This window comes from Myotis yumanensis, unplaced genomic scaffold, assembly GCF_028538775.1.
Source record: "Myotis yumanensis isolate MYYU_CA2020_CCGP unplaced genomic scaffold, mMyoYum1.0.hap1 SCAF_1, whole genome shotgun sequence".
NCBI classification, from domain to species: Eukaryota; Metazoa; Chordata; class Mammalia; order Chiroptera; family Vespertilionidae; genus Myotis; species Myotis yumanensis.
The window spans coordinates 128,768,480-128,783,272 of NW_027223752.1; the positions used below are offsets into that span (position 1 = coordinate 128,768,480).

A 14,793-nucleotide genomic window follows, 5' to 3' on the forward strand; every position below is an offset into this window, starting at 1 on the left:
CACTAACATTAACCCCAAATTTTAGATGAGGGAACTGATATATGTCATGCTAAGAAAATTAATTTTAATGTATATTATGGCAGCAGCAGATAAAATATGTGCTTGGTTATTTTGAATTCACTAGTAAAAATTTCAAATGATTAACACAATATACATTACCTTACTTATATTAAACTCTAAATTCATATTATGAGAAAACAGAAAAAAATATAAATAAAGTATTTCATTTTCAATATATTTCAGGGAGATTTTTCATATCCATGACAAAACACCTTTGTGGAAAAATTTAGGTGAATGTGATATGCATTCCCAAGTTCCCCCTCACAAATGTATTTCTTTACTAAAAGTAAAAACACTAAATTTGATAGTACTTACTTTGTAACTATGTACTTTTTGCAAACAAATAGTAATCAGCAAGTTGGAAAACCATAATTGTACTGTTCCATGGACTACATCCTGCACCTTATTATACCTGCAAGAGTATGCCCAATTCCTGTAGAGTAATGTGATGCATAAATGAGAACATTATTAAATAAAACAAGGTGTGTATGAAGTCCCAGAATAAAGTAATTGTGCTATCTAAGTTTAATTTACAGAATAAATGAATAGTAAATATGAACTACTGAAATATAATTAGAAAGTAAAATGAAATCTGGAGAAATGACAAAATGTCACTCTGAACTAAACCAAGCCCAAATGCAACTTGGAGAAACAAACACAGATTCTTCCTTGGGCTTTAGGTGAATGGCATGGCCTCTTGCATAAGAGAATAACCCTTTCGGGGAAGCTTCTCTAATGCAGTAATAAGTGGGTGAAGAAGAAAACACAAATCAAAATTACATTTAGCCATATTAGGAAGCATCTTAGAAAAAAACATTTTGAGGACATTCGATGCATTTAAGGAATCAGCAAATATGCCTAAAGGTTTAAGGAAATAATATATTCTTCAAAAACCCATGTTTATGTGGATGGACGGACAGCAGGATGGAATATTATAAATATTTAACATATATTTGATGAAAGTATTAAAAAATGGAGGTAAGGCTGTCTTCCAAAATATGCATGGTGGGTGGCTATGTCCCATGACCCAAACGGGCAGGGAGTTGCGGGGGGGAGAGGTGGGGGGGGCGGGCGGGGTCAGGGAGTCTCAGTTATTTATTCCTACCTTATAAATTAGTGGGTTAAAGTAACAACCATTTTATTTCTTCATGATTTGTGGGTTATAAATATGAGCTGGTTCTTCTGCTGGTCTAACCTGGGGTCACTCATGGGACTATAATTATTGGAAACTCAATTGTGTCTGAATGGTATAAGGTGGCCTCATTCACATACCTTGCCATTGCTGCAGACTGTCAGCTGGGCCACTGTCTAGAACTAGAAACCTGGGCTTCTTCACATGATGATAATATTTTTCCAGGATGGCAAGAATGAAGGGTTCCTGGTCTCTAGAGCAGTGGTTCTCAACCTTCCTAATGCTGCAACCCTTTAATACAATTCCTCATGTTGTGGTGACCCCCAATTTCATTGTTACAAATTCAATATAATTAAAGCATAGTGATTAATCACAAAAACAATATGTAATTATATATGTGTTTTCTGATGGTCTTAGGAGACCCCTGTGAAAGGGTCAGTTGACCCCCAAAGGGGTCTCGACCCACAGGTTGAGAACAGCTGCTCTAGAGGGTTCAGCTTGGTAGTTATACCATATTACTTCTGCCACACCTATCCTTCAAAACAAGTTGAATGCCAGTCTAGATTCAAGGAGAAAGTAACAGATATCTACTCTTGATGGGAAGACATACAATAAATTTGTGGCCATTTTAAATTTTCCAAAGGAGGTCAGAAAGTAAATAACAGAGGGAAATACACCACATGAATTAATCTAGAAATGGTCTGTTCTGCGAAATATATAGCTAGAATTAAACATGAGATTCCAGCTGTAAGGCCTCTCTGTCATTAAAATAACAGCATAGAAATTTGTAATAAAGGTGACAAAATGAGTTTGGCATTTGACTTTTTCTCTGGCCTTGTCCCAATGGAGGGAGGTTGGGGGGGGGGGCGGGGGCGTGTGGTGAGGGGGGAAGAGCCTGAAACTCTCATTAGGGACTGCAACATTAGTCTGCTCAGACCTCATGGCAATGGGTAGAAAGAGGGGGAAATCTCCTAAGTATAGCACATATACCATCTTCTTTAAAATCAGAAGAATTCTAGCCCTATCATCTATTAGTCATATAATCATGGACAAGCAAAGTTACTGCCCTCAGCTCCAACTTATTCCTCTAAAAATGTATATAATCATGCCTAAGATGCATGATTATTCCATGGAGTAGAGGAAAGTGAAAATCAATAATGCATGCCTAGCACAGAGTACATTCTCAGGAAATGATGAAGATGCTGCTGCTCTAGTATATTATATATATACTAGAGGCCTGGTGCATGAAATTTGTGCACGGGGGGGGGGGGGGGGTTAAGTGTCCCTCAGCCCAGCCTGCACCCTATCCAATCTGGGACCCCTTTAGGATGTCTGACTGCCCGTTTAGGCCCAGTGGGATCTGGCCTAAACGGGCAGTGGGACATCCCTCTCACAATTCAGGACTGCTGGCTCCCAACCACTCACCTGCCTGCCTGCCTGACTGCCCCTAACCACTTCTGCCTGCCAGCCTGATCACCCCCTAGCCACACCCCTGCCAGTCTGATCAATGTCTAACTATTCCCCTGACGCCTTATCTTCCCCAACTGCCCTCCCCTGCAGGCCTGGTCCCCCCAACAACCCTCCCCTGCAGGCTCAGTCGCCCCCAACTGCCCACCCCTGCAGGCCAGGTTGCCCCTAACTGCCCTCCCTTGCTGGCCTGATCACCCACAACTGCCCTCCCCTGCAGGGCCATCTTGTGGTGGCCATTTTGTGGCCACATGGGGGTGGCCATCTTGTGTGTTGGAGTGGTGGTCAATTTGCATACTAGTCATGGCTAATTAGCATATCAGGTAGTGACTGTGAAGGCTTCATGACCAATTTGCATATTACCCTTTTATTAATATAGATATATTTTTTTTAAATATATTTTATTGATTTTTTTACAGAGAGGAAGGGAGAGATATAGAGAGTTAGAAACATCGATGAGAGAGAAACATCGACCAGCTGCCTCCTGCACATCTCCCACTGGGGATGTGCCCGCAACCCAGGTACATGCCCTTGACCGGAATCGAACCCGGGACCCTTCAGTCCGCAGGCCGACGCTCTATCCACCGAGCCAAACCGGTTTCGGCTAATATAGATATATTTTTAAAAAATATTTTATTGATTTTTTTTTTTATAGAGGAAGGGAGAGGGATAGAGAGTTAGAAACATAATGATAGAGAAACATCGATCAGCTGACTCCTGCACACCCCCTACTGGGTATGTGCCCGCAACCAAGGTACATGCCCTTGACCGGAATCAAACCCGGGACCCTTGAGTCCGCAGGCCAACACTTTATCCATTGGACAAAACCAGCTAGGGCAACATCTCTTATATATTATCCAAGTTATACTTGTTAGCATCATCCAGTGCTTTCCACATAGAGTACTTGGAGGAAAACTCATGTGCTTTCCTCAGTGGAGGAGGTCTTAGAATTGTATTCATCTTCAGGCTCTTACTTTCCAAAGATATCTAAGGATCTTGTTATTTTATTAATAAGTTCCTATCAGTGATTGAAGAAGTAAAATAGGCTCACTAAAAAATGTTAACTATAAGAGAACAAGGATAAATCAAAGAAAGATCATATATAGAAGATACAAGAGAAAAAATGTTGGGGAAAAATTAGTTTCAATAAAAACTGCCTTAAACATGTCAGAGATTGGTCCCTGAGATCATTTTGCAATCACTAACATATACAGTGAAGACCTGAGGTCATTAAAAGAAGGAAAACTAGATTTAGAATTAGTGTGTCAATTTTAACAATGTAGGGCTTATGCTAAAAGTAAAGCATTTAAATGACATTTTTAAGCAAATAACATTCAAGATTATGAAGAATGTTGATATCCTAGAGCAGTGGTTCTCAACCTTCCTAATGCCGCGACCCTTTAATACAGTTCCTCATGTTGTGGTGACCCCCAACCATAAAATTATTTTCATTGCTACTTCATAACTGTAATTTTCCTACTGTTATGAATCGTAATGTAAATATCTGATATGCAGGATGTATTTTCATTGTTACAAATTGAACATAATTAAAGCATAGTGATTAATCACAAAAACAATATGTAATTATATACGTGTTTTCCCATGGTCTTAGGTGACCCCTGTGAAAGGGTCGTTCGACCCCCAAAGGGGTAGCAACCCACAGGTAGAGAACCACTGTCCTAGAGAGTCATTCTACAAGTATACCAGATAAAAGGGAGATTTGCTATAATTTCCTTCTATATTCTAATTATTTTTCCCTTTGTTAGAAATTAGGTATCCTCACATGAAGGCTGGAGAAACTGCTAGGAGTATCATTGTCAATTTTATTCAAAAATGGAGGAGATAGCACAAATTAACTGAACATAGAAATCAGTTTCATCTAGGTTTAAGAGGAAATTAAAAGGCTAATATGTGAGAATGTCATCAACACTGACTCTGTCCTAAGGCTGCCCTTCTGAAGGAATATTTGTTCCTTCTGGGCTGCAGCTTCCACATTTGGCATTTGTGTCTCAAAGGAACAATGGTGAGCAGAGTATCTCAGCATGCACTAAATGATGAGTAAATGTTTGCTAAAGGAATCAGAGGATGGGCTTGAGTCATTCTTATCCAGATCAGAGAGCTCATGAGGCAGCCACCCAACCCCCTTAGTATCAGGTAAAATCTACTGATCTAAGCTTTCTCTATCTCATTTTCATATTTATTATGAATAATATCATTAGAATGTATAAGTTAGTTTTCTTTCAATATTTAGCGAAAAGATTTAAGTTAATTTCTTCATTATAAGCAAATCATACTGTCAACATTGAGAAAGTGGGCTCAGGTATGGACCTAGAGAAGATTCATTTGATGTGAATCCCAAGAAGAAATTTATCTACTAAGACATACTCTCCATGGTCAACTAAAGGCCCCAAATTTATACACAATACGAACCTAGTGCCCATTTGCTGACGGGAGCTCCTCCCGTACACCAGGAAGAATCTCCGACTGAACTCTCAGCTTCCCGAAAAATGCCTCACTTCTTTATAAAGTCTGAAAACTGCAGGAAAACCCTGATTTTATCTTTCTACCAACAGACTGAGACCTGCCCTGTCCAATCAGAACCGCACAATATGGAAAACTTTCACATAAAATGGACTTAAGAACCTCGACAGAAACTTCTATTATTAAAAAAATGGCCTCCCTAGTTTAGGTTGTTACCTGAATCTGTGTCTCCTGGACAGTAGCTCCTTTTTGCTCAAATAAATGTATTTTATTCCTTCTTATATTCTGAAATTAATTTTGGTTTACATAGGTATTTTTACTAGTGTCTAAAGACTCAGAATGGCAAATACTCTTAAAGTTGTGACCAAACTTGGAGTGACAAGTTGTGGCATCCCAGCGGTATGTTAATTTTTTCATTAAATTTATTGGGTTAATAAAATTATATAAGTTTTATGTGTATAATTCTATAAGATATCATCTGTATATTGTATTCTGTGTTTCCTACCCCATGTCAAGTTACCTTCCATCACCATGTATATCCCCCTGTACCCTCTTCTACCTCCCCCTAACCCTCTTTTCTCTGCCAATCACCATAGGACTCCAAGGCCTTGTCCAGGCTCAAAAGAAAAATAGTAATTAATCAAATAGTAATATTTGACATGAATGCAGATGGACAGCTAAACCATGTATACCTGATTTCTCTGTTCCAAAAGCAAAGAAATGATGTCCCTGCTCAACTCTGTGCTAATCATCACATCTGTTTTGTTGGCACTGGTAACATGCTTCAATTAAAAGCGAGGCAAAAAAACTGAAGTCCATCTAGAAGAGAGTGATGATGAAGACATATAGCTAACATTTATTGAGCATAAAATATAATAGGGCTTAAAATCATGATCAGTTTGGATCCAGAGTTAGATTTAATCAAAAGCAGAGCAATCATGGGTTGGGGATCTCAAATAAGTCAGTTTAAATATCTGAGGTACTGTCATTGGGAATTAGGCTTATTGTGTACCCCTACTTCTATAATAAAATTAATTACAAGCCATAGGATGCCAGGTTTTTGGCTTAATGACAAAAAGAAATTATGTAATATGCCTATTCAAAAATGGAATATTCTACTTTAGGTGGAGTTATTTTAGAATCACTGAGGGTACTCAAACTTAGTCAAGATGACCAATCTGGCTTTAGAGAAAATTTTAAGACTAACACAAAAACTTCACAATGACAGACCCAGCAAAGGTTAAAATAAATTTAAATGTTAATGTCTTGGGTAAGTCTTACAATCTATGGTGTACAAGAGATTGTCCAGCCTACAATGTCTTAAACCCAGTCAATTTTCCAGCTTTATATCTTCTGCTTAGTGTCTGAAGACACTGGACTACATGACCCATGGTTTGGCTTTAGCATTCCCTGGAATTCTGAGGGTCTATGACCCTCCAAAACAGTGGTGCTCAACCTTCCTAATGCCGCGACCTTTTAATACAGTTCCTCATGCTGTGGTGACCCCCAACCATAAAATTATTTTTGCTGCTACTTCATAACTATATTTTTGCTACTGTTAATATCTGATATGCAGGATGTATTTTCAGGGGTCGTGACCCACAGGTTGAGAACCACTGCTCCAAATGATAAGCCTTTAACCTATTCAATTACTATATCCTTTAATTTCTCTTTTATGCTCATAACTAGAGGCCTGGTGCATGGATTCGTGCACCAGTGGGGTCCCTCCCCAGCCAGCTGGCCCTGATTGGTACTGAGAGAGATGGACCGACACACCCTGGAGCCCTCCCGTGGTCCCTCCCCACCCTGATTGTGCACCGGTGGGGTCCCTTGGCCTGGCTTGTAGGGATTGGGCCAAAACCGTCCGGTGCATGGATTTGTCCAAGGTGTGTGTGGCCCATCTTGCCCAGTCCCGATGGGCCAGACCCCAGCAGCAAGCTAACCTACCTGTCAGAGCATCTGCCCCCGTGGTGGTCAGTGTACGTCATAGCTACAGGTTCAATGGTTGAATGGTAGCTTAGGCATAATATATATATTAGAGGCCTGATGCATGGAATTTGTGCAAGAGTAGGCCTTCAATCCCCTGACTGCCAGCCTGCCAGCACCGGCTTCCCTCTGGCACCCGGAACCTGCCCTTCCCTCGCAGCAGCCCTTGCTTCGTCTGGAAAGTCGTCTGGAAGGACGTCCGGTCCAATGAGCATAGTATGCTTTTATTATTATAGATAGATTGCTAATGATGAGATGATAGCAACTAAGTGTGTCTTTTATTACTAGCTTCATTTTAGAGGTGAGGACACCAAGGCTCAGAGAGGTTATAAGACTTGCTCAAGATTACACAGGCCTGAGACACAGGTTTGTGAAATCCCCAAGTTCATGCTTCTAACCACTGCATACACTATCCTCCACAAAACACAGTTACAATTTTTTGATTTCCTCTCTCTCCTACTACAAACATAAAATATCAAAATATAATTGAAAATATCAGTTACTTTCAAGCATATGCATTTGTTTATATGTTTCATATTACTAAGAAAACAAGTTCCTTGAGGTCAGGATCCAATGTCTAGTTATATGTTTTTAAAGTGCAAGCATACATACTACTCAATGCTATGTTCAATGCTGCCATATAAATTATATGAATTTTAATGTTTCTATACAAATGCTTTAGAACTAATCAGACAAGTGCACACAAATCATCTCATAACCTCATTTTACACCATGAGAAAAAAAACAAAACAGAAAGTGTTAATTACTGAGAAATATATACCACAGCCTGTTCTTCCAAAGAAAATAGAGAAAGTTCGTTTTCATGGTTACAGAATTGATATGTTCCCACTAGTAAATCACATTAATGCTAGCATCCTATAACTTTGGAAGTGACACTACTAAGATTCATGAAAACCTACTTCTGGACAGGAAATGAGAAGACTACACGGGGAATGGAATCCAGAGAGAGACTGTTGTGTGCCCTGGACTCTTTAGCATTTCCTCAAAGGAACTGTGCAAGCAAAGTGAAAATACAGTAACTTAAACAACACTGTTTTGGCTTCTAGCCCTGATAAAATATAGTGGTTCTAATTGAGTATATATTGATCTAATTAGTGTTTTCTTTCATTCTTTTTCTAAGAATTAAGGAACTGTTCCCAGAGTTGGGAAAAAATGATACTGTAACTTTATGTATCTTATTACTTCTTTTAGAGCCTTTTTTGTTAAATCTAAAATTGATGCATTATTGAATGGAAATTCTGCAATTATTCTTCACAATTATTCTAACACCAATTTCAAAATATTTCATTGGGAGTTTTTTAAAATAATGAATTACATATATTCAACCACAAAGAAAAGAAGAGCAGAAAATTTATGACTAAACAAATTTCTTTCCTAAAAATATTTTTGAGGAAGACCCAAATTAATCAATTGACATTTTCCTCTCAAAGTGACCAAGTTTGTAACTTCAATAATCAAAGCAAATTTCCTAGAAATCTTACAAAAATAGTTTGTAGTTTTAATAATAAAGCCTTTTCATATGATTTACTTGGTATCAGTAAAATGATAGTTCATTTATAAAACTATGTAACTCCACTGTAATATTCTATCACTTGTTAACCATCTTAATAATTAGTATTAAATCATGTCATAGTTCATTTAGTAGCACTCTATCAGAACAGTATCTATTAGGAAAATCTGATGTAAAATTTTCAATATAGCATTAACTATCTCTGCATTAATTCCTTATATTTCTATCTCTTTTTATACTTATATAAATTTGGGGTTTTCATAATTACTTATAATTTATGTTAATAGAGCATAATAAAAATGGTTTGCCTCTAACCAGAGTAGCTTCAATACTTATAAACACAGTACTTCCTAATTTCACCATACACACACCATGCCATGAAATTATTCTGCCTTAGGTTTTAAATAGTCCTCAATGATGCCACAGGAATAAAAATGTGGGCTGTAGAAATATAATGTGTAGTCTCACTATCTAAATTTACTGAACAAGGCAAAGATATACACATGTGTCAATGGAATTATTTAGCAAAATTCCCTGTTTGTCAGTTGTCCTAGGAGGTCACAATCACATCTATTTAAAAGCCTAAATTTATATCTTTATACTTCAATGAAACATGGAACTTATAACAGATTATATCATACACAAAACTCTGAAAGTATTGGCAATATATTACATTTCTGGGTAAAGAGGAAATTAAAACCACTGGAATTAGTGGATAGATTAGCCAGTTAAGCCTTTAGAAAATTTCAAGTAGCCTGCTTCCTCCAACTCCAAAATTGGCCTTCGACACACACACACACAACATATTAGCAATGTTTATTGTAAATATCTCCTAACATAACTGAATACTCATGAGCTATTATGTAGTAGTTTTATGTAGAAGCAGGAACCTTGGTTGATATCTGCAAGCATCTCATCCCAACCACATAAGAACACAGCAATAGTATCAGCAGAAAGCAAGATCCTAATTTCACCAGCTAGAAAACTCAGCAAAACTATGAAGCCAAAAGTGCTTCAAAAGCAGCAAGAGGAAACAGAGCACTGGTTTAAATGGACCAAGGAACTGTTGGTCATTAATGAAAAGATAAAAAGCAGATATAACATATGATGGTCATTTACATAAAATACCAGAACAAGATACTGCTTTACACTAATACATTTAATGATAGAGGAGACAAAAATAATAGAAGAGGGGAAAAGGGTGGGGCACTTTTCCCTCAAATGATCACAGTTGTTGCCATCCCTCTTGAGAAAAAAGAAAGAAAGAAAATCACCTCTGTCTGGTATCTGTCAGATATATCCTGATGAACCCATCCCAAAACACATAAGCACAGAAATCTCACATTTCAAAAATGAGGTGTGTGTGTGTTCCTATATGTATATTTCACATGCCTGTGGGAGAAAAAGACATGTGTGAAACACAGAAGATTGGTGTTGCTCAAGGTCATTCCCTTCTTGAAAAAAGAAACGGGAAAATGACTAAAAGAAATGGTCTGGGGGACAGAAGTCAAATGACAACTTCTTTCCACCTGCCTATATGCTCACGTTGGTTCCCATGGGTGTCCTGGCTTTCTTATTGCTCTGCCCCTCTTAATAGGGACCATAAGAGGGCTTACAAGGAAGGAAGATTTTGCTGAGAAATTTCCTATCAATACCTGTCAGTCTTAACCTGCTAAAGAGCCAGGCCAGCTCTAAGTACAAATGCTTAACAAGCACAGTAGACTCAGATCTCCAAATTGGCTTGCACAGTTCTGTCTCTCCAGACAGGAAAAGCAAAGAGAGGCAGAAATGTCCATTTTTTTAGGAACTTCTATACGTGAAACTCTGTGCTAGCAGGTGTTTATGGTTATGACATTTCACCTAAACCCCTGAGGATGAGGGTAGAAGGACAAGACTTGACCTACAATTCACTAAATCCTTAGCTCCTTAGTGAGAAAAGGCAAAAAAAAAAAAAAAGAAAAGTGAAATGAAGAGGGAAAAGATTATTTCATTATTTTCCCAAGTACTTATATGCTCCACCAGCAGTCCTTCTTTCTTGGGCACACTCTAAACAGGTATGCCTTATTTGTTAACAAATATTACAAATGATATAGCTTCTGTTGTAATAATATTCTGGAGAAATTTGGGGGACAAAGAGGGGTCCTTGTCAGATTTGTAGTGTACAGAAGTCAGTTTTCTGTCTAGGATTTTCTGAGTGATGGGAGAAATGCCAATAAATTCACTAAAAGAGAAAAAAAATTCAGTTATTTTTTTCCCAAATTCCCAAGAAATTTTTAGTTTTATGCAAGCAGTACCCTGAGTCTTCAGAAGGTAGAGTGGGGACCTGTTTTTCTGTTAAGTCTGAGTTACCCTCTATATCCTTTCTTGGTTCTTCCCAGAGCTTGAAGTTAAGAGCAAATCTGTCTTTAAAGTGGCCCTATCTCCTTCATCTTTACTGGGCCTGGGGTGAAGGGGATGGTGTAGTAGTCTTTCCATTAGTATTCCAACTGAGGGTAAAGCAGGTGTATAAATGAGCTTGATTCAATCCAGAGGATGTGAGAGGAGAGAAGAAAGAAATGGAAGTATAGGAAAAAGCACTTAGTTTCAGGTTCTAATCCTGAAAAATCCTATTTGAATATCAAGGCATTTTTGCAGCAAGCTTTTATTCTATGTTCTTGAATATTCATTCACAAGGGGATGAGGGTCATCATCAAAGCCCTCCATGCCTCTCTTTACCTCCTTCTCAAATCCAGGAAGCCACCTCAGTAAAGATGTGCCCGCTCTGCCAGGGGGCCTGCTGAGCTCTCCTGCCCCGCCCCAAGAAAGTGTCAAGGAGGGCCTGGCAGCTGCAGTGGAGGAGCCCAGCCCCCAAGCCGGCTCCATACATGGCTTTGTAGCACCACCAGCCTGCGAGGGCTGCAGCAGCAGCCGAGCCCAGACTCCAGAGGAGTCCAGGACATCAAGAGAGAAGAGCAAGCTAGTGGCCAGCTTGTAGTCTGCAAATGCCATCATATGGATATCTATCAAAATGCAGCTGGAAGAGGAATAGCAGGCAGTGCCCCTACACTCTTCTAAGTGGCTTCAGCAAAGAGAAACCCTGGTAGCAGTCCCAGCCACTGTCCCCTAGAGCAGGGCGCCCTGTGCTGGGCCTGGCCAAACCCTCTGCTGGGTGCAGCCATCCAGCAGCGCTGGGAGGTTGGAGACAGACGAGCACTCCTCCGCTGAATTATTCAGACCACCTCCACGATGGAATGAAATATTGATGAGACTACTTTGGAAGTGCTCTGTCTTACTAATCCTAATGCCCTGAGAAGGGAGTGGATTTTTTTTTTTTTTGTAGGGGACAAGGAGGTGATGGAAAAAAGGAATGAGAAATAGGGTGCTTTGGAAGTTCACTAAATTTGCTCTACCTCAGCTGGCCATGGGAATCTCCATTTTAACATTCAGACCCAATACGTTAATTAGGCAGTCACAATTACACTCTACTCCTTGTAAATCAAGAATTTACAAAATTACATGCTATACAGACACACACACACACACACACACACACACACGCACACACACACAAAAACTACTGCACACAAGCCCCTCTCCACAACTGAGACAATACAGCTGGGGTGGTGTTGAGGTGGTGGTTATGGTTTTAGCCTGGGTCCTCTAGATATACAAATGACTTCTTTCATGGATCTATTTTGGCACATTGAAAGCAACCCTCACAATTAAAAACCATATCTCAATACACACACACACACACAACAACAACAACAACAACAATGAATTTCCTTCCACGCAAAGACAAAGCAAGTTCCAAAAAACTCCATTTGGGATTAAAGTCTCCAGATGTGTAATTTATAACTACTAAAGGATCTGGCAAGCTCTGCCACGATAAGGAAAGAAAATCAACCTGGCACCAGGAGTAGGGAAGGGTCAACAATTATCCTGGCCTGAAATAATGGGTGGAAACCAAGCACCCTCTAGCACTCCACAATCTGGGCAGGGCTGGATACCAAATGGTCCCTGACAACCATAACCCGAAGGAAACACTGGATTTTAACCTCTGGCATTTTCAGATAGGTTCACCAAGCCCAGTGTTCCAAAAACATCTGCTACGGCGGAGTGTATCCGTATTCCCTTAGCTTTCACTGCTAGATTAAGTGCTCAGGTATAGATTTATAGCCCGCCTACTAGAATTATATTGCAACATCAGGGAACGCCCTTGGATACCCAGCTGCTAATAATTTTCAAAACATTAATAAGTAAAGTAGCCTGCAATGCAGATAAGACACTAGAAACAAGATCATAAGGAAACTGGGTGAGGCAAGTAGTCTTTTGCCTGTTACCTGGTGCCTCTAGAGGAAAAGACGGTAGTAGGACGACTTTCTGCCCGCAGGTACGATTCCGGCAAGGTGGCTCCAGGTGGCTTTCACAGTCCGACGCGGGTCTCCCTCCTCACTTCGGCTGCCCTTTGCCATAGCTCAGCACCTGCATCCTAGGGAGTCCGAGAGATGGCTTCTGCCACTGATGCCGCTGCCTGCAGGTCGCGCTGGGTGGGGAATCCGCGGCGATCGCCCCATGAAACCCACGTTTCTGCGCCCAGGGAGCGGGCAGAGACAGGGCGGCCGCTCACGCACACTCAGACACACACACTCAGAAGCACACACACACTCGCACCAAGGCGCGCGCGCACTCGCATTCACACTTGCACACGCACACCCAGCACAACACGGGGAGGAGGCAACAAGGAGGGGACAGGCCCTTCTCACGATCGGCTTGGATGCCCACCGGACCAAGGGCAGCAGAGAGAGTGGTCTGGCATAGCCATCGTCGGTAGATCATGTTTCCTTCAAGTTCTCCTCCAACCCAAATCCACATAATTCAAGAGCTGGTGACATTTTGACGGGGAGGAGAGAGCCGAGGAAAGAAAGGTTGAGGAGGAGCCGGGATTTTGTTAAGCAGTTTTAAAAGCAATCCTTGTTACCTTGTTTGAACAGAATTCAGAACCAGCAGGAAGGGCTAAACTTTTGGCTTCAAATGATGGGGTCCAAAACGTAAATATCCTTCTGGCCAAGACAGGAAGGTCTGGATGCACAGAAACAAGAGGGCTGCGGGACCCTCTGTTGACCTTGTGATGTACCTGGAAGCAGGTTAATACCGGCGCTTTCCAAGCCTCTGGGTAAAAAGATCCACACACGTAGGTCCACAGCCAGGTAGCCGCTCCGAATCCAGCAGGGAAAATGGGTCTGAGAGTCCTCCGCCCTCGAGAACCTGAGTACGGAGGGCAAGCCGAGTTAACACATTTGCTTCTGGGCAGTTGGATAAAAGACAGTCAAATGCATCAGATAGGCGCGCACGCGCGCGCGCACACACACACGTAGCTGGAGAACAGCTTACAAAAAATAAATGCCAAGATGACTTCGAAAGGCAGGAAAAAAAATCCAGAATCCTTCGGAAAAAAAATGGAAGGACCCGCTGGAAGGTTATGAAAATCTTCCCAGATCTTTCATTGTTTCTTTCTGGTATGAGTGTGTGCGTATTTCCAGAAGGTTTCGTTTATCGGCCCCACCCCCGTCCAGTTGCGCTTTTTACTCCAGATGTACACCTATCTTACAAAATGGATTATGTGGGTGGGTTGTGCTCATAGCCCAGAGCTCCGAAAAGTCAAGAATCCTAAGAGAACCGCGAGCTGCGAAGCCCTTCACATCCTCCAGGGAGAAGGAGAAACACGCAGGAACACAGGCACACTCGCGCGCACGCACACACAGCCCTCGATTCGGCCGCTCTGCACACGCTCACCGCCTCCCTGCGCGCCCGCGCCGCTGCGCACAGCGCCCCGCTCGCTGCCCACGGCACCCAGGCGAGTCCGTGGCTCAGGCGCCGGGCTGGCAGCCCAGATCCCCGGCTGCAGCCTCTGCCGAGGCGGGCCCCGGTCCTTGGCTCCCCGCGGCGGCGTGTTCCGGCAACAGCTACCGCCCAACCCGGAGCAACTGCACCCCGCGCTGCAGCAAGGAGGCGGTGCGGGCGCGCGGCCGTGGGCCCGGCCTTCGCCTCCGAGACGGGAGCTGCCCCGCCGCCCAGACTGAGAGTCAGGGGAGACCCCCGCGGGGGCCGCCGCGCCGCCCTCGCCCCTCTGAGCCTGGAAGGTTCGGAGCGATTT

General features: G+C 41.6%; 1 protein-coding gene across 2 annotated transcripts in view; it reads right to left on the bottom strand.

Annotated features, from left to right (window-relative positions):
* Positions 1-14,565, bottom strand: part of LRFN5 (leucine rich repeat and fibronectin type III domain containing 5) — a 295,655-nt gene extending 281,090 nt beyond the window's left edge. The window contains exon 1 of one of the 2 annotated variants that reach the window (XM_070431773.1): positions 12,980-14,561. The gene's annotated coding sequence lies outside the window, so the exon portion shown is untranslated. Of the gene's footprint in view, positions 1-12,979 lie in introns of both variants that reach the window. The other variant, XM_070431766.1, reaches the window with a different exon arrangement.
* Positions 14,566-14,793: the final 228 nt, after the last annotated feature.